Source organism: Schistocerca americana, unplaced genomic scaffold (assembly GCF_021461395.2).
Source record: "Schistocerca americana isolate TAMUIC-IGC-003095 unplaced genomic scaffold, iqSchAmer2.1 HiC_scaffold_458, whole genome shotgun sequence".
Lineage (NCBI taxonomy): Eukaryota > Metazoa > Arthropoda > Insecta > Orthoptera > Acrididae > Schistocerca > Schistocerca americana.
Window position 1 is genome coordinate 46,590 of NW_025726190.1, and position 25,911 is coordinate 72,500.

Here is a 25,911-nt window from a genome sequence, read left to right on the forward strand (position 1 = left end):
TTTGCGTAAAGAGGAGCAAAAATTTTCGCACACCTGTGACATGCGTGGGCGAATGCGGGTGCAAACCAGTGACGCCATTCTCAACAAGACGAAAGTTTCCGTTTAAGAATACTGAGTTTCGCGACGACCGCTGCTTACTGTGGCCATCGGTTCACCTCGCGCTGATGCTGGGACTGCAGAAAGCCGTCGCTGAGATCGTGAGTACACAGATGTGCTCGAAAGTGTTGGACAGAGCGAACATTCATTTCTTTTTAAGAATCGCAATTCAATCATTCGAGCGCGGCAAAGGCAGTGGTGCAGCGTTTCTTTTCATAAGATCTCGCAGTTGCTTGGAGGTATGCCCATCGTTTTAAGACGACAGAAAACTAGCGTCAGCGGTGCGTCAGTGGGAAGTCGGTGAAGTCGCCATTGGAGCCATAAGCCAGTAATTACAACATGCGAATCACTCGCACACCACGCAGCTGTACGATAATGCTCGTGCGTGGGCCCGCATAGCTGAGTCGGTAGAGCGTTAGGCTTTCAAACAAAGGGTCCTGGGTTCAAGTCCCTGTCTGGGCGAAAATTAATACACTTTCGTAACGGCTAATGGAAACCCTACGGAAAAGAGTGAGGCCACGCCGTTTTCTGCCATCAGATTGCTTGTAAAGGTGGCGGTTTCACTTGTCGGGAGTCGCTTCTGCCACCGGCAGTCGTGGCCGAGTGGTTAAGGCGTCTGACTTGAAATCAGATTCCCTCTGGGAGCTTAGGTTCGAGTCCTGCCGACTGCGAAAATTTCCTCGCTCTCAAAAGATGGACGTTTCAGCTGCATCCTAGCAGTTGCGTCACTACTAAACACGTGGGTCACCAGCAATGTGCAGTACTATTTGATCCAGGGCGCAGCGTTACAGTCGCGTCCAGAAGCCGCAGCTCATCTCCTCGTCTCACAGTCCATTTTAGCTTGCAGACGATGACGTGTAGCAATTTATGAGCTAACGCAAGTCGAATGTTTTACCGTGTGTATCTGCTAGAAACTGCCTCTCATACGGTGGAGAGGCTCACTCCTTCTTGTGTCGTTCTCTGCACATGAGTTGCCCCTGGCATCGATATAGCACGGGTTTTCTAGCGTCAGCGCGGCGTCACGTGAAGTCAGCGAAGTGAATATTACACGAATCGAGTCGACATGTTTGCTTGTTACGATGATGGAAGCAGAAGAAATGTGTGTGGGACTTCACTGCATCGGCTGCTCGCCTTTCAGCGTCCCTGTGTCTTATCAGACGAAGGTGACTGTGAAATTGGCAACGAGGCAGAGTTTGACGAACACATGCAAACAGCACCGTTCAACGTCAGCCGAAATAGCTCAGTTGGGAGAGCGTTAGACTGAAGATCTAAAGGTCCCTGGTTCGATCCCGGGTTTCGGCAGGTACTCGTTTTGATGCGACGCCAATGGAATTGCTCTGCGTTGGTGATAATGCAACTACCGCTGACAACAACAATGACTCTCTCCTGTAGGTGTTCTGGTTGTCTAGTGCATGCCATAAGAGGAACTCACTAGACAACTGACTCCCTTAGAAGCAAAAGAATCAAAAAAGTCCTACCGATTGCGTTCCTTTTTCTGTGTCAGGTGGTGAAGAACGTCTTCAACGGAACCGTGAAATGAGCGAAAACGTGGGAAACATTGCATTCGAAATGCTTGCGAATTTTCCAATTGCCCAGTGAGTGTCGACAAAACATGTAAATTCGCTGCTCCAACGTATGAGACGTAACGACTCCTGCAATTTGTTGTTGCATCGTGTGTCAGCAGTCTTCGGTAGTGTGTTACGAGCTTATCGCGATAAGTTTGCAGACAGCATTTAGGCGACGTTTTATTAGTAACGGCCCCATGCAGCGATTGCACAGCAGTAAAGGACGTGAGTTGTGCATCGTGGGAGGTTTCACAGCGTCGCGTGAGCCCGGATAGCTCAGTCGGTAGAGCATTAGGCTTTTAACCTAAGGGTCCAGGGTTCAAGTCCCTGTCCGGGCGGAAATTTTAATACTTTGGTAGCGATTCGTCTGGTAGCGGTGGAAACGCTACGGAAAATAATGCAGCTACGCCTGTTTCTGACACCACAGTGCTTTAAACAGTAGCAGTTGCATGTGTCGGGACAACACCGCGCTACCGGCAGTCGTGGCCGAGTGGTTAAGGCGTCTGACTCGAAATCAGATTCCCTCTGGGAGCGTAGGTTCGAATCCTACCGGCTGCGTGCGAGTTTGCGTAAAGAGGAGCAAAAATTTTCGCACACCTGTGACATGCGTGGGCGAATGCGGGTGCAAACCAGTGACGCCATTCTCAACAAGACGAAAGTTTCCGTTTAAGAATACTGAGTTTCGCGACGACCGCTGCTTACTGTGGCCATCGGTTCACCTCGCGCTGATGCTGGGACTGCAGAAAGCCGTCGCTGAGATCGTGAGTACACAGATGTGCTCGAAAGTGTTGGACAGAGCGAACATTCATTTCTTTTTAAGAATCGCAATTCAATCATTCGAGCGCGGCAAAGGCAGTGGTGCAGCGTTTCTTTTCATAAGATCTCGCAGTTGCTTGGAGGTATGCCCATCGTTTTAAGACGACAGAAAACTAGCGTCAGCGGTGCGTCAGTGGGAAGTCGGTGAAGTCGCCATTGGAGCCATAAGCCAGTAATTACAACATGCGAATCACTCGCACACCACGCAGCTGTACGATAATGCTCGTGCGTGGGCCCGCATAGCTGAGTCGGTAGAGCGTTAGGCTTTCAAACAAAGGGTCCTGGGTTCAAGTCCCTGTCTGGGCGAAAATTAATACACTTTCGTAACGGCTAATGGAAACCCTACGGAAAAGAGTGAGGCCACGCCGTTTTCTGCCATCAGATTGCTTGTAAAGGTGGCGGTTTCACTTGTCGGGAGTCGCTTCTGCCACCGGCAGTCGTGGCCGAGTGGTTAAGGCGTCTGACTTGAAATCAGATTCCCTCTGGGAGCTTAGGTTCGAGTCCTGCCGACTGCGAAAATTTCCTCGCTCTCAAAAGATGGACGTTTCAGCTGCATCCTAGCAGTTGCGTCACTACTAAACACGTGGGTCACCAGCAATGTGCAGTACTATTTGATCCAGGGCGCAGCGTTACAGTCGCGTCCAGAAGCCGCAGCTCATCTCCTCGTCTCACAGTCCATTTTAGCTTGCAGACGATGACGTGTAGCAATTTATGAGCTAACGCAAGTCGAATGTTTTACCGTGTGTATCTGCTAGAAACTGCCTCTCATACGGTGGAGAGGCTCACTCCTTCTTGTGTCGTTCTCTGCACATGAGTTGCCCCTGGCATCGATATAGCACGGGTTTTCTAGCGTCAGCGCGGCGTCACGTGAAGTCAGCGAAGTGAATATTACACGAATCGAGTCGACATGTTTGCTTGTTACGATGATGGAAGCAGAAGAAATGTGTGTGGGACTTCACTGCATCGGCTGCTCGCCTTTCAGCGTCCCTGTGTCTTATCAGACGAAGGTGACTGTGAAATTGGCAACGAGGCAGAGTTTGACGAACACATGCAAACAGCACCGTTCAACGTCAGCCGAAATAGCTCAGTTGGGAGAGCGTTAGACTGAAGATCTAAAGGTCCCTGGTTCGATCCCGGGTTTCGGCAGGTACTCGTTTTGATGCGACGCCAATGGAATTGCTCTGCGTTGGTGATAATGCAACTACCGCTGACAACAACAATGACTCTCTCCTGTAGGTGTTCTGGTTGTCTAGTGCATGCCATAAGAGGAACTCACTAGACAACTGACTCCCTTAGAAGCAAAAGAATCAAAAAAGTCCTACCGATTGCGTTCCTTTTTCTGTGTCAGGTGGTGAAGAACGTCTTCAACGGAACCGTGAAATGAGCGAAAACGTGGGAAACATTGCATTCGAAATGCTTGCGAATTTTCCAATTGCCCAGTGAGTGTCGACAAAACATGTAAATTCGCTGCTCCAACGTATGAGACGTAACGACTCCTGCAATTTGTTGTTGCATCGTGTGTCAGCAGTCTTCGGTAGTGTGTTACGAGCTTATCGCGATAAGTTTGCAGACAGCATTTAGGCGACGTTTTATTAGTAACGGCCCCATGCAGCGATTGCACAGCAGTAAAGGACGTGAGTTGTGCATCGTGGGAGGTTTCACAGCGTCGCGTGAGCCCGGATAGCTCAGTCGGTAGAGCATTAGGCTTTTAACCTAAGGGTCCAGGGTTCAAGTCCCTGTCCGGGCGGAAATTTTAATACTTTGGTAGCGATTCGTCTGGTAGCGGTGGAAACGCTACGGAAAATAATGCAGCTACGCCTGTTTCTGACACCACAGTGCTTTAAACAGTAGCAGTTGCATGTGTCGGGACAACACCGCGCTACCGGCAGTCGTGGCCGAGTGGTTAAGGCGTCTGACTCGAAATCAGATTCCCTCTGGGAGCGTAGGTTCGAATCCTACCGGCTGCGTGCGAGTTTGCGTAAAGAGGAGCAAAAATTTTCGCACACCTGTGACATGCGTGGGCGAATGCGGGTGCAAACCAGTGACGCCATTCTCAACAAGACGAAAGTTTCCGTTTAAGAATACTGAGTTTCGCGACGACCGCTGCTTACTGTGGCCATCGGTTCACCTCGCGCTGATGCTGGGACTGCAGAAAGCCGTCGCTGAGATCGTGAGTACACAGATGTGCTCGAAAGTGTTGGACAGAGCGAACATTCATTTCTTTTTAAGAATCGCAATTCAATCATTCGAGCGCGGCAAAGGCAGTGGTGCAGCGTTTCTTTTCATAAGATCTCGCAGTTGCTTGGAGGTATGCCCATCGTTTTAAGACGACAGAAAACTAGCGTCAGCGGTGCGTCAGTGGGAAGTCGGTGAAGTCGCCATTGGAGCCATAAGCCAGTAATTACAACATGCGAATCACTCGCACACCACGCAGCTGTACGATAATGCTCGTGCGTGGGCCCGCATAGCTGAGTCGGTAGAGCGTTAGGCTTTCAAACAAAGGGTCCTGGGTTCAAGTCCCTGTCTGGGCGAAAATTAATACACTTTCGTAACGGCTAATGGAAACCCTACGGAAAAGAGTGAGGCCACGCCGTTTTCTGCCATCAGATTGCTTGTAAAGGTGGCGGTTTCACTTGTCGGGAGTCGCTTCTGCCACCGGCAGTCGTGGCCGAGTGGTTAAGGCGTCTGACTTGAAATCAGATTCCCTCTGGGAGCTTAGGTTCGAGTCCTGCCGACTGCGAAAATTTCCTCGCTCTCAAAAGATGGACGTTTCAGCTGCATCCTAGCAGTTGCGTCACTACTAAACACGTGGGTCACCAGCAATGTGCAGTACTATTTGATCCAGGGCGCAGCGTTACAGTCGCGTCCAGAAGCCGCAGCTCATCTCCTCGTCTCACAGTCCATTTTAGCTTGCAGACGATGACGTGTAGCAATTTATGAGCTAACGCAAGTCGAATGTTTTACCGTGTGTATCTGCTAGAAACTGCCTCTCATACGGTGGAGAGGCTCACTCCTTCTTGTGTCGTTCTCTGCACATGAGTTGCCCCTGGCATCGATATAGCACGGGTTTTCTAGCGTCAGCGCGGCGTCACGTGAAGTCAGCGAAGTGAATATTACACGAATCGAGTCGACATGTTTGCTTGTTACGATGATGGAAGCAGAAGAAATGTGTGTGGGACTTCACTGCATCGGCTGCTCGCCTTTCAGCGTCCCTGTGTCTTATCAGACGAAGGTGACTGTGAAATTGGCAACGAGGCAGAGTTTGACGAACACATGCAAACAGCACCGTTCAACGTCAGCCGAAATAGCTCAGTTGGGAGAGCGTTAGACTGAAGATCTAAAGGTCCCTGGTTCGATCCCGGGTTTCGGCAGGTACTCGTTTTGATGCGACGCCAATGGAATTGCTCTGCGTTGGTGATAATGCAACTACCGCTGACAACAACAATGACTCTCTCCTGTAGGTGTTCTGGTTGTCTAGTGCATGCCATAAGAGGAACTCACTAGACAACTGACTCCCTTAGAAGCAAAAGAATCAAAAAAGTCCTACCGACTGCGTTCCTTTTTCTGTGTCAGGTGGTGAAGAACGTCTTCAACGGAACCGTGAAATGAGCGAAAACGTGGGAAACATTGCATTCGAAATGCTTGCGAATTTTCCAATTGCCCAGTGAGTGTCGACAAAACATGTAAATTCGCTGCTCCAACGTATGAGACGTAACGACTCCTGCAATTTGTTGTTGCATCGTGTGTCAGCAGTCTTCGGTAGTGTGTTACGAGCTTATCGCGATAAGTTTGCAGACAGCATTTAGGCGACGTTTTATTAGTAACGGCCCCATGCAGCGATTGCACAGCAGTAAAGGACGTGAGTTGTGCATCGTGGGAGGTTTCACAGCGTCGCGTGAGCCCGGATAGCTCAGTCGGTAGAGCATTAGGCTTTTAACCTAAGGGTCCAGGGTTCAAGTCCCTGTCCGGGCGGAAATTTTAATACTTTGGTAGCGATTCGTCTGGTAGCGGTGGAAACGCTACGGAAAATAATGCAGCTACGCCTGTTTCTGACACCACAGTGCTTTAAACAGTAGCAGTTGCATGTGTCGGGACAACACCGCGCTACCGGCAGTCGTGGCCGAGTGGTTAAGGCGTCTGACTCGAAATCAGATTCCCTCTGGGAGCGTAGGTTCGAATCCTACCGGCTGCGTGCGATTTTGCGTAAAGAGGAGCAAAAATTTTCGCACACCTGTGACATGCGTGGGCGAATGCGGGTGCAAACCAGTGACGCCATTCTCAACAAGACGAAAGTTTCCGTTTAAGAATACTGAGTTTCGCGACGACCGCTGCTTACTGTGGCCATCGGTTCACCTCGCGCTGATGCTGGGACTGCAGAAAGCCGTCGCTGAGATCGTGAGTACACAGATGTGCTCGAAAGTGTTGGACAGAGCGAACATTCATTTCTTTTTAAGAATCGCAATTCAATCATTCGAGCGCGGCAAAGGCAGTGGTGCAGCGTTTCTTTTCATAAGATCTCGCAGTTGCTTGGAGGTATGCCCATCGTTTTAAGACGACAGAAAACTAGCGTCAGCGGTGCGTCAGCGGGAAGTCGGTGAAGTCGCCATTGGAGCCATAAGCCAGTAATTACAACATGCGAATCACTCGCACACCACGCAGCTGTACGATAATGCTCGTGCGTGGGCCCGCATAGCTGAGTCGGTAGAGCGTTAGGCTTTCAAACAAAGGGTCCTGGGTTCAAGTCCCTGTCTGGGCGAAAATTAATACACTTTCGTAACGGCTAATGGAAACCCTACGGAAAAGAGTGAGGCCACGCCGTTTTCTGCCATCAGATTGCTTGTAAAGGTGGCGGTTTCACTTGTCGGGAGTCGCTTCTGCCACCGGCAGTCGTGGCCGAGTGGTTAAGGCGTCTGACTTGAAATCAGATTCCCTCTGGGAGCTTAGGTTCGAGTCCTGCCGACTGCGAAAATTTCCTCGCTCTCAAAAGATGGACGTTTCAGCTGCATCCTAGCAGTTGCGTCACTACTAAACACGTGGGTCACCAGCAATGTGCAGTACTATTTGATCCAGGGCGCAGCGTTACAGTCGCGTCCAGAAGCCGCAGCTCATCTCCTCGTCTCACAGTCCATTTTAGCTTGCAGACGATGACGTGTAGCAATTTATGAGCTAACGCAAGTCGAATGTTTTACCGTGTGTATCTGCTAGAAACTGCCTCTCATACGGTGGAGAGGCTCACTCCTTCTTGTGTCGTTCTCTGCACATGAGTTGCCCCTGGCATCGATATAGCACGGGTTTTCTAGCGTCAGCGCGGCGTCACGTGAAGTCAGCGAAGTGAATATTACACGAATCGAGTCGACATGTTTGCTTGTTACGATGATGGAAGCAGAAGAAATGTGTGTGGGACTTCACTGCATCGGCTGCTCGCCTTTCAGCGTCCCTGTGTCTTATCAGACGAAGGTGACTGTGAAATTGGCAACGAGGCAGAGTTTGACGAACACATGCAAACAGCACCGTTCAACGTCAGCCGAAATAGCTCAGTTGGGAGAGCGTTAGGCTGAAGATCTAAAGGTCCCTGGTTCGATCCCGGGTTTCGGCAGGTACTCGTTTTGATGCGACGCCAATGGAATTGCTCTGCGTTGGTGATAATGCAACTACCGCTGACAACAACAATGACTCTCTCCTGTAGGTGTTCTGGTTGTCTAGTGCATGCCATAAGAGGAACTCACTAGACAACTGACTCCCTTAGAAGCAAAAGAATCAAAAAAGTCCTACCGACTGCGTTCCTTTTTCTGTGTCAGGTGGTGAAGAACGTCTTCAACGGAACCGTGAAATGAGCGAAAACGTGGGAAACATTGCATTCGAAATGCTTGCGAATTTTCCAATTGCCCAGTGAGTGTCGACAAAACATGTAAATTCGCTGCTCCAACGTATGAGACGTAACGACTCCTGCAATTTGTTGTTGCATCGTGTGTCAGCAGTCTTCGGTAGTGTGTTACGAGCTTATCGCGATAAGTTTGCAGACAGCATTTAGGCGACGTTTTATTAGTAACGGCCCCATGCAGCGATTGCACAGCAGTAAAGGACGTGAGTTGTGCATCGTGGGAGGTTTCACAGCGTCGCGTGAGCCCGGATAGCTCAGTCGGTAGAGCATTAGGCTTTTAACCTAAGGGTCCAGGGTTCAAGTCCCTGTCCGGGCGGAAATTTTAATACTTTGGTAGCGATTCGTCTGGTAGCGGTGGAAACGCTACGGAAAATAATGCAGCTACGCCTGTTTCTGACACCACAGTGCTTTAAACAGTAGCAGTTGCATGTGTCGGGACAACACCGCGCTACCGGCAGTCGTGGCCGAGTGGTTAAGGCGTCTGACTCGAAATCAGATTCCCTCTGGGAGCGTAGGTTCGAATTCTACCGGCTGCGTGCGATTTTGCGTAAAGAGGAGCAAAAATTTTCGCACACCTGTGACATGCGTGGGCGAATGCGGGTGCAAACCAGTGACGCCATTCTCAACAAGACGAAAGTTTCCGTTTAAGAATACTGAGTTTCGCGACGACCGCTGCTTACTGTGGCCATCGGTTCACCTCGCGCTGATGCTGGGACTGCAGAAAGCCGTCGCTGAGATCGTGAGTACACAGATGTGCTCGAAAGTGTTGGACAGAGCGAACATTCATTTCTTTTTAAGAATCGCAATTCAATCATTCGAGCGCGGCAAAGGCAGTGGTGCAGCGTTTCTTTTCATAAGATCTCGCAGTTGCTTGGAGGTATGCCCATCGTTTTAAGACGACAGAAAACTAGCGTCAGCGGTGCGTCAGTGGGAAGTCGGTGAAGTCGCCATTGGAGCCATAAGCCAGTAATTACAACATGCGAATCACTCGCACACCACGCAGCTGTACGATAATGCTCGTGCGTGGGCCCGCATAGCTGAGTCGGTAGAGCGTTAGGCTTTCAAACAAAGGGTCCTGGGTTCAAGTCCCTGTCTGGGCGAAAATTAATACACTTTCGTAACGGCTAATGGAAACCCTACGGAAAAGAGTGAGGCCACGCCGTTTTCTGCCATCAGATTGCTTGTAAAGGTGGCGGTTTCACTTGTCGGGAGTCGCTTCTGCCACCGGCAGTCGTGGCCGAGTGGTTAAGGCGTCTGACTTGAAATCAGATTCCCTCTGGGAGCTTAGGTTCGAGTCCTGCCGACTGCGAAAATTTCCTCGCTCTCAAAAGATGGACGTTTCAGCTGCATCCTAGCAGTTGCGTCACTACTAAACACGTGGGTCACCAGCAATGTGCAGTACTATTTGATCCAGGGCGCAGCGTTACAGTCGCGTCCAGAAGCCGCAGCTCATCTCCTCGTCTCACAGTCCATTTTAGCTTGCAGACGATGACGTGTAGCAATTTATGAGCTAACGCAAGTCGAATGTTTTACCGTGTGTATCTGCTAGAAACTGCCTCTCATACGGTGGAGAGGCTCACTCCTTCTTGTGTCGTTCTCTGCACATGAGTTGCCCCTGGCATCGATATAGCACGGGTTTTCTAGCGTCAGCGCGGCGTCACGTGAAGTCAGCGAAGTGAATATTACACGAATCGAGTCGACATGTTTGCTTGTTACGATGATGGAAGCAGAAGAAATGTGTGTGGGACTTCACTGCATCGGCTGCTCGCCTTTCAGCGTCCCTGTGTCTTATCAGACGAAGGTGACTGTGAAATTGGCAACGAGGCAGAGTTTGACGAACACATGCAAACAGCACCGTTCAACGTCAGCCGAAATAGCTCAGTTGGGAGAGCGTTAGGCTGAAGATCTAAAGGTCCCTGGTTCGATCCCGGGTTTCGGCAGGTACTCGTTTTGATGCGACGCCAATGGAATTGCTCTGCGTTGGTGATAATGCAACTACCGCTGACAACAACAATGACTCTCTCCTGTAGGTGTTCTGGTTGTCTAGTGCATGCCATAAGAGGAACTCACTAGACAACTGACTCCCTTAGAAGCAAAAGAATCAAAAAAGTCCTACCGACTGCGTTCCTTTTTCTGTGTCAGGTGGTGAAGAACGTCTTCAACGGAACCGTGAAATGAGCGAAAACGTGGGAAACATTGCATTCGAAATGCTTGCGAATTTTCCAATTGCCCAGTGAGTGTCGACAAAACATGTAAATTCGCTGCTCCAACGTATGAGACGTAACGACTCCTGCAATTTGTTGTTGCATCGTGTGTCAGCAGTCTTCGGTAGTGTGTTACGAGCTTATCGCGATAAGTTTGCAGACAGCATTTAGGCGACGTTTTATTAGTAACGGCCCCATGCAGCGATTGCACAGCAGTAAAGGACGTGAGTTGTGCATCGTGGGAGGTTTCACAGCGTCGCGTGAGCCCGGATAGCTCAGTCGGTAGAGCATTAGGCTTTTAACCTAAGGGTCCAGGGTTCAAGTCCCTGTCCGGGCGGAAATTTTTATACTTTGGTAGCGATTCGTCTGGTAGCGGTGGAAACGCTACGGAAAATAATGCAGCTACGCCTGTTTCTGACACCACAGTGCTTTAAACAGTAGCAGTTGCATGTGTCGGGACAACACCGCGCTACCGGCAGTCGTGGCCGAGTGGTTAAGGCGTCTGACTCGAAATCAGATTCCCTCTGGGAGCGTAGGTTCGAATCCTACCGGCTGCGTGCGATTTTGCGTAAAGAGGAGCAAAAATTTTCGCACACCTGTGACATGCGTGGGCGAATGCGGGTGCAAACCAGTGACGCCATTCTCAACAAGACGAAAGTTTCCGTTTAAGAATACTGAGTTTCGCGACGACCGCTGCTTACTGTGGCCATCGGTTCACCTCGCGCTGATGCTGGGACTGCAGAAAGCCGTCGCTGAGATCGTGAGTACACAGATGTGCTCGAAAGTGTTGGACAGAGCGAACATTCATTTCTTTTTAAGAATCGCAATTCAATCATTCGAGCGCGGCAAAGGCAGTGGTGCAGCGTTTCTTTTCATAAGATCTCGCAGTTGCTTGGAGGTATGCCCATCGTTTTAAGACGACAGAAAACTAGCGTCAGCGGTGCGTCAGTGGGAAGTCGGTGAAGTCGCCATTGGAGCCATAAGCCAGTAATTACAACATGCGAATCACTCGCACACCACGCAGCTGTACGATAATGCTCGTGCGTGGGCCCGCATAGCTGAGTCGGTAGAGCGTCAGGCTTTCAAACAAAGGGTCCTGGGTTCAAGTCCCTGTCTGGGCGAAAATTAATACACTTTCGTAACGGCTAATGGAAACCCTACGGAAAAGAGCGAGGCCACGCCGTTTTCTGCCATCAGATTGCTTGTAAAGGTGGCGGTTTCACTTGTCAGGAGTCGCTTCTGCCACCGGCAGTCGTGGCCGAGTGGTTAAGGCGTCTGACTTGAAATCAGATTCCCTCTGGGAGCGTAGGTTCGAGTCCTGCCGACTGCGAAAATTTTCTCGCTCTCAAAAGATGGACGTTTCAGCTGCATCCTAGCAGTTGCGTCACTACTAAACACGTGGGTCACCAGCAATGTGCAGTACTATTTGATCCAGGGCGCAGCGTTACAGTCGCGTCCAGAAGCCGCAGCTCATCTCCTCGTCTCACAGTCCATTTTAGCTTGCAGACGATGACGTGTAGCAATTTATGAGCTAACGCAAGTCGAATGTTTTACCGTGTGTATCTGCTAGAAACTGCCTCTCATACGGTGGAGAGGCTCACTCCTTCTTGTGTCGTTCTCTGCACATGAGTTGCCCCTGGCATCGATATAGCACGGGTTTTCTAGCGTCAGCGCGGCGTCACGTGAAGTCAGCGAAGTGAATATTACACGAATCGAGTCGACATGTTTGCTTGTTACGATGATGGAAGCAGAAGAAATGTGTGTGGGACTTCACTGCATCGGCTGCTCGCCTTTCAGCGTCCCTGTGTCTTATCAGACGAAGGTGACTGTGAAATTGGCAACGAGGCAGAGTTTGACGAACACATGCAAACAGCACCGTTCAACGTCAGCCGAAATAGCTCAGTTGGGAGAGCGTTAGGCTGAAGATCTAAAGGTCCCTGGTTCGATCCCGGGTTTCGGCAGGTACTCGTTTTGATGCGACGCCAATGGAATTGCTCTGCGTTGGTGATAATGCAACTACCGCTGACAACAACAATGACTCTCTCCTGTAGGTGTTCTGGTTGTCTAGTGCATGCCATAAGAGGAACTCACTAGACAACTGACTCCCTTAGAAGCAAAAGAATCAAAAAAGTCCTACCGACTGCGTTCCTTTTTCTGTGTCAGGTGGTGAAGAACGTCTTCAACGGAACCGTGAAATGAGCGAAAACGTGGGAAACATTGCATTCGAAATGCTTGCGAATTTTCCAATTGCCCAGTGAGTGTCGACAAAACATGTAAATTCGCTGCTCCAACGTATGAGACGTAACGACTCCTGCAATTTGTTGTTGCATCGTGTGTCAGCAGTCTTCGGTAGTGTGTTACGAGCTTATCGCGATAAGTTTGCAGACAGCATTTAGGCGACGTTTTATTAGTAACGGCCCCATGCAGCGATTGCACAGCAGTAAAGGACGTGAGTTGTGCATCGTGGGAGGTTTCACAGCGTCGCGTGAGCCCGGATAGCTCAGTCGGTAGAGCATTAGGCTTTTAACCTAAGGGTCCAGGGTTCAAGTCCCTGTCCGGGCGGAAATTTTAATACTTTGGTAGCGATTCGTCTGGTAGCGGTGGAAACGCTACGGAAAATAATGCAGCTACGCCTGTTTCTGACACCACAGTGCTTTAAACAGTAGCAGTTGCATGTGTCGGGACAACACCGCGCTACCGGCAGTCGTGGCCGAGTGGTTAAGGCGTCTGACTCGAAATCAGATTCCCTCTGGGAGCGTAGGTTCGAATTCTACCGGCTGCGTGCGATTTTGCGTAAAGAGGAGCAAAAATTTTCGCACACCTGTGACATGCGTGGGCGAATGCGGGTGCAAACCAGTGACGCCATTCTCAACAAGACGAAAGTTTCCGTTTAAGAATACTGAGTTTCGCGACGACCGCTGCTTACTGTGGCCATCGGTTCACCTCGCGCTGATGCTGGGACTGCAGAAAGCCGTCGCTGAGATCGTGAGTACACAGATGTGCTCGAAAGTGTTGGACAGAGCGAACATTCATTTCTTTTTAAGAATCGCAATTCAATCATTCGAGCGCGGCAAAGGCAGTGGTGCAGCGTTTCTTTTCATAAGATCTCGCAGTTGCTTGGAGGTATGCCCATCGTTTTAAGACGACAGAAAACTAGCGTCAGCGGTGCGTCAGTGGGAAGTCGGTGAAGTCGCCATTGGAGCCATAAGCCAGTAATTACAACATGCGAATCACTCGCACACCACGCAGCTGTACGATAATGCTCGTGCGTGGGCCCGCATAGCTGAGTCGGTAGAGCGTCAGGCTTTCAAACAAAGGGTCCTGGGTTCAAGTCCCTGTCTGGGCGAAAATTAATACACTTTCGTAACGGCTAATGGAAACCCTACGGAAAAGAGCGAGGCCACGCCGTTTTCTGCCATCAGATTGCTTGTAAAGGTGGCGGTTTCACTTGTCAGGAGTCGCTTCTGCCACCGGCAGTCGTGGCCGAGTGGTTAAGGCGTCTGACTTGAAATCAGATTCCCTCTGGGAGCGTAGGTTCGAGTCCTGCCGACTGCGAAAATTTTCTCGCTCTCAAAAGATGGACGTTTCAGCTGCATCCTAGCAGTTGCGTCACTACTAAACACGTGGGTCACCAGCAATGTGCAGTACTATTTGATCCAGGGCGCAGCGTTACAGTCGCGTCCAGAAGCCGCAGCTCATCTCCTCGTCTCACAGTCCATTTTAGCTTGCAGACGATGACGTGTAGCAATTTATGAGCTAACGCAAGTCGAATGTTTTACCGTGTGTATCTGCTAGAAACTGCCTCTCATACGGTGGAGAGGCTCACTCCTTCTTGTGTCGTTCTCTGCACATGAGTTGCCCCTGGCATCGATATAGCACGGGTTTTCTAGCGTCAGCGCGGCGTCACGTGAAGTCAGCGAAGTGAATATTACACGAATCGAGTCGACATGTTTGCTTGTTACGATGATGGAAGCAGAAGAAATGTGTGTGGGACTTCACTGCATCGGCTGCTCGCCTTTCAGCGTCCCTGTGTCTTATCAGACGAAGGTGACTGTGAAATTGGCAACGAGGCAGAGTTTGACGAACACATGCAAACAGCACCGTTCAACGTCAGCCGAAATAGCTCAGTTGGGAGAGCGTTAGGCTGAAGATCTAAAGGTCCCTGGTTCGATCCCGGGTTTCGGCAGGTACTCGTTTTGATGCGACGCCAATGGAATTGCTCTGCGTTGGTGATAATGCAACTACCGCTGACAACAACAATGACTCTCTCCTGTAGGTGTTCTGGTTGTCTAGTGCATGCCATAAGAGGAACTCACTAGACAACTGACTCCCTTAGAAGCAAAAGAATCAAAAAAGTCCTACCGACTGCGTTCCTTTTTCTGTGTCAGGTGGTGAAGAACGTCTTCAACGGAACCGTGAAATGAGCGAAAACGTGGGAAACATTGCATTCGAAATGCTTGCGAATTTTCCAATTGCCCAGTGAGTGTCGACAAAACATGTAAATTCGCTGCTCCAACGTATGAGACGTAACGACTCCTGCAATTTGTTGTTGCATCGTGTGTCAGCAGTCTTCGGTAGTGTGTTACGAGCTTATCGCGATAAGTTTGCAGACAGCATTTAGGCGACGTTTTATTAGTAACGGCCCCATGCAGCGATTGCACAGCAGTAAAGGACGTGAGTTGTGCATCGTGGGAGGTTTCACAGCGTCGCGTGAGCCCGGATAGCTCAGTCGGTAGAGCATTAGGCTTTTAACCTAAGGGTCCAGGGTTCAAGTCCCTGTCCGGGCGGAAATTTTAATACTTTGGTAGCGATTCGTCTGGTAGCGGTGGAAACGCTACGGAAAATAATGCAGCTACGCCTGTTTCTGACACCACAGTGCTTTAAACAGTAGCAGTTGCATGTGTCGGGACAACACCGCGCTACCGGCAGTCGTGGCCGAGTGGTTAAGGCGTCTGACTCGAAATCAGATTCCCTCTGGGAGCGTAGGTTCGAATTCTACCGGCTGCGTGCGATTTTGCGTAAAGAGGAGCAAAAATTTTCGCACACCTGTGACATGCGTGGGCGAATGCGGGTGCAAACCAGTGACGCCATTCTCAACAAGACGAAAGTTTCCGTTTAAGAATACTGAGTTTCGCGACGACCGCTGCTTACTGTGGCCATCGGTTCACCTCGCGCTGATGCTGGGACTGCAGAAAGCCGTCGCTGAGATCGTGAGTACACAGATGTGCTCGAAAGTGTTGGACAGAGCGAACATTCATTTCTTTTTAAGAATCGCAATTCAATCATTCGAGCGCGGCAAAGGCAGTGGTGCAGCGTTTCTTTTCATAAGATCTCGCAGTTGCTTGGAGGTATGCCCATCGTTTTAAGACGACAGAAAACTAGCGTCAGCGGTGCGTCAGTGGGAAGTCGGTGAAGTCGCCATTGGAGCCATAAGCCAGTAATTACAACATGCGAATCACTCGCACACCACGCAGCTGTACGATAATGCTCGTGCGTGGGCCCGCATAGCTGAGTCGGTAGAGCGTCAGGCTTTCAAACAAAGGGTCCTGGGTTCAAGTCCCTGTCTGGGCGAAAATTAATACACTTTCGTAACGGCTAATGGAAACCCTACGGAAAAGAGCGAGGCCACGCCGTTTTCTGCCATCAGATTGCTTGTAAAGGTGGCGGTTTCACTTGTCGGGAGTCGCTTCTGCCACCGGCAGTCGTGGCCGAGTGGTTAAGGCGTCTGACTTGAAATCAGATTCCCTCTGGGAGCGTAGGTTCGAGTCCTGCCGACTGCGAAAATTTTCTCGCTCTCAAAAGATGGACGTTTCAGCTGCATCCTAGCAGTTGCGTCACTACTAAACACGTGGGTCACCAGCAATGTGCAGTACTATTTGATCCAGGGCGCAGCGTTACAGTCGCGTCCAGAAGCCGCAGCTCATCTCCTCGTCTCACAGTCCATTTTAGCTTGCAGACGATGACGTGTAGCAATTTATGAGCTAACGCAAGTCGAATGTTTTACCGTGTGTATCTGCTAGAAACTGCCTCTCATACGGTGGAGAGGCTCACTCCTTCTTGTGTCGTTCTCTGCACATGAGTTGCCCCTGGCATCGATATAGCACGGGTTTTCTAGCGTCAGCGCGGCGTCACGTGAAGTCAGCGAAGTGAATATTACACGAATCGAGTCGACATGTTTGCTTGTTACGATGATGGAAGCAGAAGAAATGTGTGTGGGACTTCACTGCATCGGCTGCTCGCCTTTCAGCGTCCCTGTGTCTTATCAGACGAAGGTGACTGTGAAATTGGCAACGAGGCAGAGTTTGACGAACACATGCAAACAGCACCGTTCAACGTCAGCCGAAATAGCTCAGTTGGGAGAGCGTTAGGCTGAAGATCTAAAGGTCCCTGGTTCGATCCCGGGTTTCGGCAGGTACTCGTTTTGATGCGACGCCAATGGAATTGCTCTGCGTTGGTGATAATGCAACTACCGCTGACAACAACAATGACTCTCTCCTGTAGGTGTTCTGGTTGTCTAGTGCATGCCATAAGAGGAACTCACTAGACAACTGACTCCCTTAGAAGCAAAAGAATCAAAAAAGTCCTACCGACTGCGTTCCTTTTTCTGTGTCAGGTGGTGAAGAACGTCTTCAACGGAACCGTGAAATGAGCGAAAACGTGGGAAACATTGCATTCGAAATGCTTGCGAATTTTCCAATTGCCCAGTGAGTGTCGACAAAACATGTAAATTCGCTGCTCCAACGTATGAGACGTAACGACTCCTGCAATTTGTTGTTGCATCGTGTGTCAGCAGTCTTCGGTAGTGTGTTACGAGCTTATCGCGATAAGTTTGCAGACAGCATTTAGGCGACGTTTTATTAGTAACGGCCCCATGCAGCGATTGCACAGCAGTAAAGGACGTGAGTTGTGCATCGTGGGAGGTTTCACAGCGTCGCGTGAGCCCGGATAGCTCAGTCGGTAGAGCATTAGGCTTTTAACCTAAGGGTCCAGGGTTCAAGTCCCTGTCCGGGCGGAAATTTTAATACTTTGGTAGCGATTCGTCTGGTAGCGGTGGAAACGCTACGGAAAATAATGCAGCTACGCCTGTTTCTGACACCACAGTGCTTTAAACAGTAGCAGTTGCATGTGTCGGGACAACACCGCGCTACCGGCAGTCGTGGCCGAGTGGTTAAGGCGTCTGACTCGAAATCAGATTCCCTCTGGGAGCGTAGGTTCGAATTCTACCGGCTGCGTGCGATTTTGCGTAAAGAGGAGCAAAAATTTTCGCACACCTGTGACATGCGTGGGCGAATGCGGGTGCAAACCAGTGACGCCATTCTCAACAAGACGAAAGTTTCCGTTTAAGAATACTGAGTTTCGCGACGACCGCTGCTTACTGTGGCCATCGGTTCACCTCGCGCTGATGCTGGGACTGCAGAAAGCCGTCGCTGAGATCGTGAGTACACAGATGTGCTCGAAAGTGTTGGACAGAGCGAACATTCATTTCTTTTTAAGAATCGCAATTCAATCATTCGAGCGCGGCAAAGGCAGTGGTGCAGCGTTTCTTTTCATAAGATCTCGCAGTTGCTTGGAGGTATGCCCATCGTTTTAAGACGACAGAAAACTAGCGTCAGCGGTGCGTCAGCGGGAAGTCGGTGAAGTCGCCATTGGAGCCATAAGCCAGTAATTACAACATGCGAATCACTCGCACACCACGCAGCTGTACGATAATGCTCGTGCGTGGGCCCGCATAGCTGAGTCGGTAGAGCGTTAGGCTTTCAAACAAAGGGTCCTGGGTTCAAGTCCCTGTCTGGGCGAAAATTAATACACTTTCGTAACGGCTAATGGAAACCCTACGGAAAAGAGTGAGGCCACGCCGTTTTCTGCCATCAGATTGCTTGTAAAGGTGGCGGTTTCACTTGTCGGGAGTCGCTTCTGCCACCGGCAGTCGTGGCCGAGTGGTTAAGGCGTCTGACTTGAAATCAGATTCCCTCTGGGAGCTTAGGTTCGAGTCCTGCCGACTGCGAAAATTTCCTCGCTCTCAAAAGATGGACGTTTCAGCTGCATCCTAGCAGTTGCGTCACTACTAAACACGTGGGTCACCAGCAATGTGCAGTACTATTTGATCCAGGGCGCAGCGTTACAGTCGCGTCCAGAAGCCGCAGCTCATCTCCTCATCTCACAGTCCATTTTAGCTTGCAGACGATGACGTGTAGCAATTTATGAGCTAACGCAAGTCGAATGTTTTACCGTGTGTATCTGCTAGAAACTGCCTCTCATACGGTGGAGAGGCTCACTCCTTCTTGTGTCGTTCTCTGCACATGAGTTGCCCCTGGCATCGATATAGCACGGGTTTTCTAGCGTCAGCGCGGCGTCACGTGAAGTCAGCGAAGTGAATATTACACGAATCGAGTCGACATGTTTGCTTGTTACGATGATGGAAGCAGAAGAAATGTGTGTGGGACTTCACTGCATCGGCTGCTCGCCTTTCAGCGTCCCTGTGTCTTATCAGACGAAGGTGACTGTGAAATTGGCAACGAGGCAGAGTTTGACGAACACATGCAAACAGCACCGTTCAACGTCAGCCGAAATAGCTCAGTTGGGAGAGCGTTAGACTGAAGATCTAAAGGTCCCTGGTTCGATCCCGGGTTTCGGCAGGTACTCGTTTTGATGCGACGCCAATGGAATTGCTCTGCGTTGGTGATAATGCAACTACCGCTGACAACAACAATGACTCTCTCCTGTAGGTGTTCTGGTTGTCTAGTGCATGCCATAAGAGGAACTCACTAGACAACTGACTCCCTTAGAAGCAAAAGAATCAAAAAAGTCCTACCGACTGCGTTCCTTTTTCTGTGTCAGGTGGTGAAGAACGTCTTCAACGGAACCGTGAAATGAGCGAAAACGTGGGAAACATTGCATTCGAAATGCTTGCGAATTTTCCAATTGCCCAGTGAGTGTCGACAAAACATGTAAATTCGCTGCTCCAACGTATGAGACGTAACGACTCCTGCAATTTGTTGTTGCATCGTGTGTCAGCAGTCTTCGGTAGTGTGTTACGAGCTTATCGCGATAAGTTTGCAGACAGCATTTAGGCGACGTTTTATTAGTAACGGCCCCATGCAGCGATTGCACAGCAGTAAAGGACGTGAGTTGTGCATCGTGGGAGGTTTCACAGCGTCGCGTGAGCCCGGATAGCTCAGTCGGTAGAGCATTAGGCTTTTAACCTAAGGGTCCAGGGTTCAAGTCCCTGTCCGGGCGGAAATTTTAATACTTTGGTAGCGATTCGTCTGGTAGCGGTGGAAACGCTACGGAAAATAATGCAGCTACGCCTGTTTCTGACACCACAGTGCTTTAAACAGTAGCAGTTGCATGTGTCGGGACAACACCGCGCTACCGGCAGTCGTGGCCGAGTGGTTAAGGCGTCTGACTCGAAATCAGATTCCCTCTGGGAGCGTAGGTTCGAATCCTACCGGCTGCGTGCGATTTTGCGTAAAGAGGAGCAAAAATTTTCGCACACCTGTGACATGCGTGGGCGAATGCGGGTGCAAACCAGTGACGCCATTCTCAACAAGACGAAAGTTTCCGTTTAAGAATACTGAGTTTCGCGACGACCGCTGCTTACTGTGGCCATCGGTTCACCTCGCGCTGATGCTGGGACTGCAGAAAGCCGTCGCTGAGATCGTGAGTACACAGATGTGCTCGAAAGTGTTGGACAGAGCGAACATTCATTTCTTTTTAAGAATCGCAATTCAATCATTCGAGCGCGGCAAAGGCAGTGGTGCAGCGTTTCTTTTCATAAGATCTCGCAGTTGCTTGGAGTTATGCCCATCGTTTTAAGACGACAGAAAACTAGCGTCAGCGGTGCGTCAGTGGGAAGTCGGTGAAGTCGCCATTGGAGCCATAAGCCAGTAATTACAACATGCGAATCACTCGCACACCACGCAGCTGTACGATAATGCTCGTGCGTGGGCCCGCATAGCTGAGTCGGTAGAGCGTTAGGCTTTCAAACAAAGGGTCCTGGGTTCAAGTCCCTGTCTGGGCGAAAATTAATACACTTTCGTAACGGCTAATGGAAACCCTACGGAAAAGAGTGAGGCCACGCCGTTTTCTGCCATCAGATTGCTTGTAAAGGTGGCGGTTTCACTTGTCGGGAGTCGCTTCTGCCACCGGCAGTCGTGGCCGAGTGGTTAAGGCGTCTGACTTGAAATCAGATTCCCTCTGGGAGCGTAGGTTCGAGTCCTGCCGACTGCGAAAATTTTCTCGCTCTCAAAAGATGGACGTTTCAGCTGCATCCTAGCAGTTGCGTCACTACTAAACACGTGGGTCACCAGCAATGTGCAGTACTATTTGATCCAGGGCGCAGCGTTACAGTCGCGTCCAGAAGCCGCAGCTCATCTCCTCGTCTCACAGTCCATTTTAGCTTGCAGACGATGACGTGTAGCAATTTATGAGCTAACGCAAGTCGAATGTTTTACCGTGTGTATCTGCTAGAAACTGCCTCTCATACGGTGGAGAGGCTCACTCCTTCTTGTGTCGTTCTCTGCACATGAGTTGCCCCTGGCATCGATATAGCACGGGTTTTCTAGCGTCAGCGCGGCGTCACGTGAAGTCAGCGAAGTGAATATTACACGAATCGAGTCGACATGTTTGCTTGTTACGATGATGGAAGCAGAAGAAATGTGTGTGGGACTTCACTGCATCGGCTGCTCGCCTTTCAGCGTCCCTGTGTCTTATCAGACGAAGGTGACTGTGAAATTGGCAACGAGGCAGAGTTTGACGAACACATGCAAACAGCACCGTTCAACGTCAGCCGAAATAGCTCAGTTGGGAGAGCGTTAGGCTGAAGATCTAAAGGTCCCTGGTTCGATCCCGGGTTTCGGCAGGTACTCGTTTTGATGCGACGCCAATGGAATTGCTCTGCGTTGGTGATAATGCAACTACCGCTGACAACAACAATGACTCTCTCCTGTAGGTGTTCTGGTTGTCTAGTGCATGCCATAAGAGGAACTCACTAGACAACTGACTCCCTTAGAAGCAAAAGAATCAAAAAAGTCCTACCGACTGCGTTCCTTTTTCTGTGTCAGGTGGTGAAGAACGTCTTCAACGGAACCGTGAAATGAGCGAAAACGTGGGAAACATTGCATTCGAAATGCTTGCGAATTTTCCAATTGCCCAGTGAGTGTCGACAAAACATGTAAATTCGCTGCTCCAACGTATGAGACGTAACGACTCCTGCAATTTGTTGTTGCATCGTGTGTCAGCAGTCTTCGGTAGTGTGTTACGAGCTTATCGCGATAAGTTTGCAGACAGCATTTAGGCGACGTTTTATTAGTAACGGCCCCATGCAGCGATTGCACAGCAGTAAAGGACGTGAGTTGTGCATCGTGGGAGGTTTCACAGCGTCGCGTGAGCCCGGATAGCTCAGTCGGTAGAGCATTAGGCTTTTAACCTAAGGGTCCAGGGTTCAAGTCCCTGTCCGGGCGGAAATTTTAATACTTTGGTAGCGATTCGTCTGGTAGCGGTGGAAACGCTACGGAAAATAATGCAGCTACGCCTGTTTCTGACACCACAGTGCTTTAAACAGTAGCAGTTGCATGTGTCGGGACAACACCGCGCTACCGGCAGTCGTGGCCGAGTGGTTAAGGCGTCTGACTCGAAATCAGATTCCCTCTGGGAGCGTAGGTTCGAATTCTACCGGCTGCGTGCGATTTTGCGTAAAGAGGAGCAAAAATTTTCGCACACCTGTGACATGCGTGGGCGAATGCGGGTGCAAACCAGTGACGCCATTCTCAACAAGACGAAAGTTTCCGTTTAAGAATACTGAGTTTCGCGACGACCGCTGCTTACTGTGGCCATCGGTTCACCTCGCGCTGATGCTGGGACTGCAGAAAGCCGTCGCTGAGATCGTGAGTACACAGATGTGCTCGAAAGTGTTGGACAGAGCGAACATTCATTTCTTTTTAAGAATCGCAATTCAATCATTCGAGCGCGGCAAAGGCAGTGGTGCAGCGTTTCTTTTCATAAGATCTCGCAGTTGCTTGGAGGTATGCCCATCGTTTTAAGACGACAGAAAACTAGCGTCAGCGGTGCGTCAGTGGGAAGTCGGTGAAGTCGCCATTGGAGCCATAAGCCAGTAATTACAACATGCGAATCACTCGCACACCACGCAGCTGTACGATAATGCTCGTGCGTGGGCCCGCATAGCTGAGTCGGTAGAGCGTTAGGCTTTCAAACAAAGGGTCCTGGGTTCAAGTCCCTGTCTGGGCGAAAATTAATACACTTTCGTAACGGCTAATGGAAACCCTACGGAAAAGAGTGAGGCCACGCCGTTTTCTGCCATCAGATTGCTTGTAAAGGTGGCGGTTTCACTTGTCGGGAGTCGCTTCTGCCACCGGCAGTCGTGGCCGAGTGGTTAAGGCGTCTGACTTGAAATCAGATTCCCTCTGGGAGCTTAGGTTCGAGTCCTGCCGACTGCGAAAATTTCCTCGCTCTCAAAAGATGGACGTTTCAGCTGCATCCTAGCAGTTGCGTCACTACTAAACACGTGGGTCACCAGCAATGTGCAGTACTATTTGATCCAGGGCGCAGCGTTACAGTCGCGTCCAGAAGCCGCAGCTCATCTCCTCGTCTCACAGTCCATTTTAGCTTGCAGACGATGACGTGTAGCAATTTATGAGCTAACGCAAGTCGAATGTTTTACCGTGTGTATCTGCTAGAAACTGCCTCTCATACGGTGGAGAGGCTCACTCCTTCTTGTGTCGTTCTCTGCACATGAGTTGCCCCTGGCATCGATATAGCACGGGTTTTCTAGCGTCAGCGCGGCGTCACGTGAAGTCAGCGAAGTGAATATTACACGAATCGAGTCGACATGTTTGCTTGTTACGATGATGGAAGCAGAAGAAATGTGTGTGGGACTTCACTGCATCGGCTGCTCGCCTTTCAGCGTCCCTGTGTCTTATCAGACGAAGGTGACTGTGAAATTGGCAACGAGGCAGAGTTTGACGAACACATGCAAACAGCACCGTTCAACGTCAGCCGAAATAGCTCAGTTGGGAGAGCGTTAGACTGAAGATCTAAAGGTCCCTGGTTCGATCCCGGGTTTCGGCAGGTACTCGTTTTGATGCGACGCCAATGGAATTGCTCTGCGTTGGTGATAATGCAACTACCGCTGACAACAACAATGACTCTCTCCTGTAGGTGTTCTGGTTGTCTAGTGCATGCCATAAGAGGAACTCACTAGACAACTGACTCCCTTAGAAGCAAAAGAATCAAAAAAGTCCTACCGACTGCGTTCCTTTTTCTGTGTCAGGTGGTGAAGAACGTCTTCAACGGAACCGTGAAATGAGCGAAAACGTGGGAAACATTGCATTCGAAATGCTTGCGAATTTTCCAATTGCCCAGTGAGTGTCGACAAAACATGTAAATTCGCTGCTCCAACGTATGAGACGTAACGACTCCTGCAATTTGTTGTTGCATCGTGTGTCAGCAGTCTTCGGTAGTGTGTTACGAGCTTATCGCGATAAGTTTGCAGACAGCATTTAGGCGACGTTTTATTAGTAACGGCCCCATGCAGCGATTGCACAGCAGTAAAGGACGTGAGTTGTGCATCGTGGGAGGTTTCACAGCGTCGCGTGAGCCCGGATAGCTCAGTCGGTAGAGCATTAGGCTTTTAACCTAAGGGTCCAGGGTTCAAGTCCCTGTCCGGGCGGAAATTTTAATACTTTGGTAGCGATTCGTCTGGTAGCGGTGGAAACGCTACGGAAAATAATGCAGCTACGCCTGTTTCTGACACCACAGTGCTTTAAACAGTAGCAGTTGCATGTGTCGGGACAACACCGCGCTACCGGCAGTCGTGGCCGAGTGGTTAAGGCGTCTGACTCGAAATCAGATTCCCTCTGGGAGCGTAGGTTCGAATCCTACCGGCTGCGTGCGATTTTGCGTAAAGAGGAGCAAAAATTTTCGCACACCTGTGACATGCGTGGGCGAATGCGGGTGCAAACCAGTGACGCCATTCTCAACAAGACGAAAGTTTCCGTTTAAGAATACTGAGTTTCGCGACGACCGCTGCTTACTGTGGCCATCGGTTCACCTCGCGCTGATGCTGGGACTGCAGAAAGCCGTCGCTGAGATCGTGAGTACACAGATGTGCTCGAAAGTGTTGGACAGAGCGAACATTCATTTCTTTTTAAGAATCGCAATTCAATCATTCGAGCGCGGCAAAGGCAGTGGTGCAGCGTTTCTTTTCATAAGATCTCGCAGTTGCTTGGAGTTATGCCCATCGTTTTAAGACGACAGAAAACTAGCGTCAGCGGTGCGTCAGTGGGAAGTCGGTGAAGTCGCCATTGGAGCCATAAGCCAGTAATTACAACATGCGAATCACTCGCACACCACGCAGCTGTACGATAATGCTCGTGCGTGGGCCCGCATAGCTGAGTCGGTAGAGCGTTAGGCTTTCAAACAAAGGGTCCTGGGTTCAAGTCCCTGTCTGGGCGAAAATTAATACACTTTCGTAACGGCTAATGGAAACCCTACGGAAAAGAGTGAGGCCACGCCGTTTTCTGCCATCAGATTGCTTGTAAAGGTGGCGGTTTCACTTGTCGGGAGTCGCTTCTGCCACCGGCAGTCGTGGCCGAGTGGTTAAGGCGTCTGACTTGAAATCAGATTCCCTCTGGGAGCGTAGGTTCGAGTCCTGCCGACTGCGAAAATTTTCTCGCTCTCAAAAGATGGACGTTTCAGCTGCATCCTAGCAGTTGCGTCACTACTAAACACGTGGGTCACCAGCAATGTGCAGTACTATTTGATCCAGGGCGCAGCGTTACAGTCGCGTCCAGAAGCCGCAGCTCATCTCCTCGTCTCACAGTCCATTTTAGCTTGCAGACGATGACGTGTAGCAATTTATGAGCTAACGCAAGTCGAATGTTTTACCGTGTGTATCTGCTAGAAACTGCCTCTCATACGGTGGAGAGGCTCACTCCTTCTTGTGTCGTTCTCTGCACATGAGTTGCCCCTGGCATCGATATAGCACGGGTTTTCTAGCGTCAGCGCGGCGTCACGTGAAGTCAGCGAAGTGAATATTACACGAATCGAGTCGACATGTTTGCTTGTTACGATGATGGAAGCAGAAGAAATGTGTGTGGGACTTCACTGCATCGGCTGCTCGCCTTTCAGCGTCCCTGTGTCTTATCAGACGAAGGTGACTGTGAAATTGGCAACGAGGCAGAGTTTGACGAACACATGCAAACAGCACCGTTCAACGTCAGCCGAAATAGCTCAGTTGGGAGAGCGTTAGACTGAAGATCTAAAGGTCCCTGGTTCGATCCCGGGTTTCGGCAGGTACTCGTTTTGATGCGACGCCAATGGAATTGCTCTG

General features: G+C 50.2%; 46 non-coding genes across 46 annotated transcripts; all 46 read left to right on the plus strand.

Moving 5' to 3' along the window:
• Positions 1-685: 685 nt before the first annotated feature.
• Positions 686-767, plus strand: Trnas-uga. Its single transcript has one exon. It is a non-coding gene; the product is annotated as a tRNA-Ser (tRNA).
• Positions 768-1,325: 558 nt separating this feature from the next.
• On the plus strand, positions 1,326-1,398 carry Trnaf-gaa. The gene has a single exon. It is a non-coding gene; the product is annotated as a tRNA-Phe (tRNA).
• A 528-nt stretch (positions 1,399-1,926) lies between these two features.
• On the plus strand, positions 1,927-1,999 carry Trnak-uuu. Its single transcript has one exon. It is a non-coding gene; the product is annotated as a tRNA-Lys (tRNA).
• A 138-nt stretch (positions 2,000-2,137) lies between these two features.
• Trnas-cga lies at positions 2,138-2,219 on the plus strand. The gene has a single exon. It is a non-coding gene; the product is annotated as a tRNA-Ser (tRNA).
• Positions 2,220-2,910: 691 nt separating this feature from the next.
• Trnas-uga lies at positions 2,911-2,992 on the plus strand. The gene has a single exon. It is a non-coding gene; the product is annotated as a tRNA-Ser (tRNA).
• A 558-nt stretch (positions 2,993-3,550) lies between these two features.
• Positions 3,551-3,623, plus strand: Trnaf-gaa. The gene has a single exon. It is a non-coding gene; the product is annotated as a tRNA-Phe (tRNA).
• A 528-nt stretch (positions 3,624-4,151) lies between these two features.
• On the plus strand, positions 4,152-4,224 carry Trnak-uuu. The gene has a single exon. It is a non-coding gene; the product is annotated as a tRNA-Lys (tRNA).
• Positions 4,225-4,362: 138 nt separating this feature from the next.
• On the plus strand, positions 4,363-4,444 carry Trnas-cga. The gene has a single exon. It is a non-coding gene; the product is annotated as a tRNA-Ser (tRNA).
• A 691-nt stretch (positions 4,445-5,135) lies between these two features.
• On the plus strand, positions 5,136-5,217 carry Trnas-uga. Its single transcript has one exon. It is a non-coding gene; the product is annotated as a tRNA-Ser (tRNA).
• Positions 5,218-5,775: 558 nt separating this feature from the next.
• On the plus strand, positions 5,776-5,848 carry Trnaf-gaa. Its single transcript has one exon. It is a non-coding gene; the product is annotated as a tRNA-Phe (tRNA).
• A 528-nt stretch (positions 5,849-6,376) lies between these two features.
• On the plus strand, positions 6,377-6,449 carry Trnak-uuu. Its single transcript has one exon. It is a non-coding gene; the product is annotated as a tRNA-Lys (tRNA).
• A 138-nt stretch (positions 6,450-6,587) lies between these two features.
• On the plus strand, positions 6,588-6,669 carry Trnas-cga. Its single transcript has one exon. It is a non-coding gene; the product is annotated as a tRNA-Ser (tRNA).
• Positions 6,670-7,360: 691 nt separating this feature from the next.
• Trnas-uga lies at positions 7,361-7,442 on the plus strand. The gene has a single exon. It is a non-coding gene; the product is annotated as a tRNA-Ser (tRNA).
• A 558-nt stretch (positions 7,443-8,000) lies between these two features.
• Positions 8,001-8,073, plus strand: Trnaf-gaa. Its single transcript has one exon. It is a non-coding gene; the product is annotated as a tRNA-Phe (tRNA).
• A 528-nt stretch (positions 8,074-8,601) lies between these two features.
• Positions 8,602-8,674, plus strand: Trnak-uuu. The gene has a single exon. It is a non-coding gene; the product is annotated as a tRNA-Lys (tRNA).
• A 138-nt stretch (positions 8,675-8,812) lies between these two features.
• Positions 8,813-8,894, plus strand: Trnas-cga. The gene has a single exon. It is a non-coding gene; the product is annotated as a tRNA-Ser (tRNA).
• A 691-nt stretch (positions 8,895-9,585) lies between these two features.
• Trnas-uga lies at positions 9,586-9,667 on the plus strand. Its single transcript has one exon. It is a non-coding gene; the product is annotated as a tRNA-Ser (tRNA).
• A 558-nt stretch (positions 9,668-10,225) lies between these two features.
• Trnaf-gaa lies at positions 10,226-10,298 on the plus strand. Its single transcript has one exon. It is a non-coding gene; the product is annotated as a tRNA-Phe (tRNA).
• Positions 10,299-10,826: 528 nt separating this feature from the next.
• On the plus strand, positions 10,827-10,899 carry Trnak-uuu. The gene has a single exon. It is a non-coding gene; the product is annotated as a tRNA-Lys (tRNA).
• Positions 10,900-11,037: 138 nt separating this feature from the next.
• Trnas-cga lies at positions 11,038-11,119 on the plus strand. Its single transcript has one exon. It is a non-coding gene; the product is annotated as a tRNA-Ser (tRNA).
• A 691-nt stretch (positions 11,120-11,810) lies between these two features.
• On the plus strand, positions 11,811-11,892 carry Trnas-uga. The gene has a single exon. It is a non-coding gene; the product is annotated as a tRNA-Ser (tRNA).
• Positions 11,893-12,450: 558 nt separating this feature from the next.
• On the plus strand, positions 12,451-12,523 carry Trnaf-gaa. Its single transcript has one exon. It is a non-coding gene; the product is annotated as a tRNA-Phe (tRNA).
• Positions 12,524-13,051: 528 nt separating this feature from the next.
• Positions 13,052-13,124, plus strand: Trnak-uuu. The gene has a single exon. It is a non-coding gene; the product is annotated as a tRNA-Lys (tRNA).
• Positions 13,125-13,262: 138 nt separating this feature from the next.
• Trnas-cga lies at positions 13,263-13,344 on the plus strand. Its single transcript has one exon. It is a non-coding gene; the product is annotated as a tRNA-Ser (tRNA).
• Positions 13,345-14,035: 691 nt separating this feature from the next.
• On the plus strand, positions 14,036-14,117 carry Trnas-uga. The gene has a single exon. It is a non-coding gene; the product is annotated as a tRNA-Ser (tRNA).
• Positions 14,118-14,675: 558 nt separating this feature from the next.
• Positions 14,676-14,748, plus strand: Trnaf-gaa. The gene has a single exon. It is a non-coding gene; the product is annotated as a tRNA-Phe (tRNA).
• A 528-nt stretch (positions 14,749-15,276) lies between these two features.
• Trnak-uuu lies at positions 15,277-15,349 on the plus strand. The gene has a single exon. It is a non-coding gene; the product is annotated as a tRNA-Lys (tRNA).
• Positions 15,350-15,487: 138 nt separating this feature from the next.
• Trnas-cga lies at positions 15,488-15,569 on the plus strand. Its single transcript has one exon. It is a non-coding gene; the product is annotated as a tRNA-Ser (tRNA).
• Positions 15,570-16,260: 691 nt separating this feature from the next.
• Trnas-uga lies at positions 16,261-16,342 on the plus strand. The gene has a single exon. It is a non-coding gene; the product is annotated as a tRNA-Ser (tRNA).
• A 558-nt stretch (positions 16,343-16,900) lies between these two features.
• On the plus strand, positions 16,901-16,973 carry Trnaf-gaa. The gene has a single exon. It is a non-coding gene; the product is annotated as a tRNA-Phe (tRNA).
• A 528-nt stretch (positions 16,974-17,501) lies between these two features.
• Trnak-uuu lies at positions 17,502-17,574 on the plus strand. The gene has a single exon. It is a non-coding gene; the product is annotated as a tRNA-Lys (tRNA).
• A 138-nt stretch (positions 17,575-17,712) lies between these two features.
• Positions 17,713-17,794, plus strand: Trnas-cga. Its single transcript has one exon. It is a non-coding gene; the product is annotated as a tRNA-Ser (tRNA).
• A 691-nt stretch (positions 17,795-18,485) lies between these two features.
• On the plus strand, positions 18,486-18,567 carry Trnas-uga. The gene has a single exon. It is a non-coding gene; the product is annotated as a tRNA-Ser (tRNA).
• Positions 18,568-19,125: 558 nt separating this feature from the next.
• Positions 19,126-19,198, plus strand: Trnaf-gaa. The gene has a single exon. It is a non-coding gene; the product is annotated as a tRNA-Phe (tRNA).
• Positions 19,199-19,726: 528 nt separating this feature from the next.
• On the plus strand, positions 19,727-19,799 carry Trnak-uuu. The gene has a single exon. It is a non-coding gene; the product is annotated as a tRNA-Lys (tRNA).
• A 138-nt stretch (positions 19,800-19,937) lies between these two features.
• Trnas-cga lies at positions 19,938-20,019 on the plus strand. The gene has a single exon. It is a non-coding gene; the product is annotated as a tRNA-Ser (tRNA).
• A 691-nt stretch (positions 20,020-20,710) lies between these two features.
• On the plus strand, positions 20,711-20,792 carry Trnas-uga. Its single transcript has one exon. It is a non-coding gene; the product is annotated as a tRNA-Ser (tRNA).
• A 558-nt stretch (positions 20,793-21,350) lies between these two features.
• Trnaf-gaa lies at positions 21,351-21,423 on the plus strand. Its single transcript has one exon. It is a non-coding gene; the product is annotated as a tRNA-Phe (tRNA).
• Positions 21,424-21,951: 528 nt separating this feature from the next.
• On the plus strand, positions 21,952-22,024 carry Trnak-uuu. The gene has a single exon. It is a non-coding gene; the product is annotated as a tRNA-Lys (tRNA).
• A 138-nt stretch (positions 22,025-22,162) lies between these two features.
• Positions 22,163-22,244, plus strand: Trnas-cga. The gene has a single exon. It is a non-coding gene; the product is annotated as a tRNA-Ser (tRNA).
• A 691-nt stretch (positions 22,245-22,935) lies between these two features.
• On the plus strand, positions 22,936-23,017 carry Trnas-uga. Its single transcript has one exon. It is a non-coding gene; the product is annotated as a tRNA-Ser (tRNA).
• Positions 23,018-23,575: 558 nt separating this feature from the next.
• Positions 23,576-23,648, plus strand: Trnaf-gaa. Its single transcript has one exon. It is a non-coding gene; the product is annotated as a tRNA-Phe (tRNA).
• Positions 23,649-24,176: 528 nt separating this feature from the next.
• Positions 24,177-24,249, plus strand: Trnak-uuu. The gene has a single exon. It is a non-coding gene; the product is annotated as a tRNA-Lys (tRNA).
• A 138-nt stretch (positions 24,250-24,387) lies between these two features.
• Trnas-cga lies at positions 24,388-24,469 on the plus strand. The gene has a single exon. It is a non-coding gene; the product is annotated as a tRNA-Ser (tRNA).
• A 691-nt stretch (positions 24,470-25,160) lies between these two features.
• On the plus strand, positions 25,161-25,242 carry Trnas-uga. Its single transcript has one exon. It is a non-coding gene; the product is annotated as a tRNA-Ser (tRNA).
• A 558-nt stretch (positions 25,243-25,800) lies between these two features.
• On the plus strand, positions 25,801-25,873 carry Trnaf-gaa. The gene has a single exon. It is a non-coding gene; the product is annotated as a tRNA-Phe (tRNA).
• The last annotated feature ends 38 nt before the right edge of the window (positions 25,874-25,911 follow it).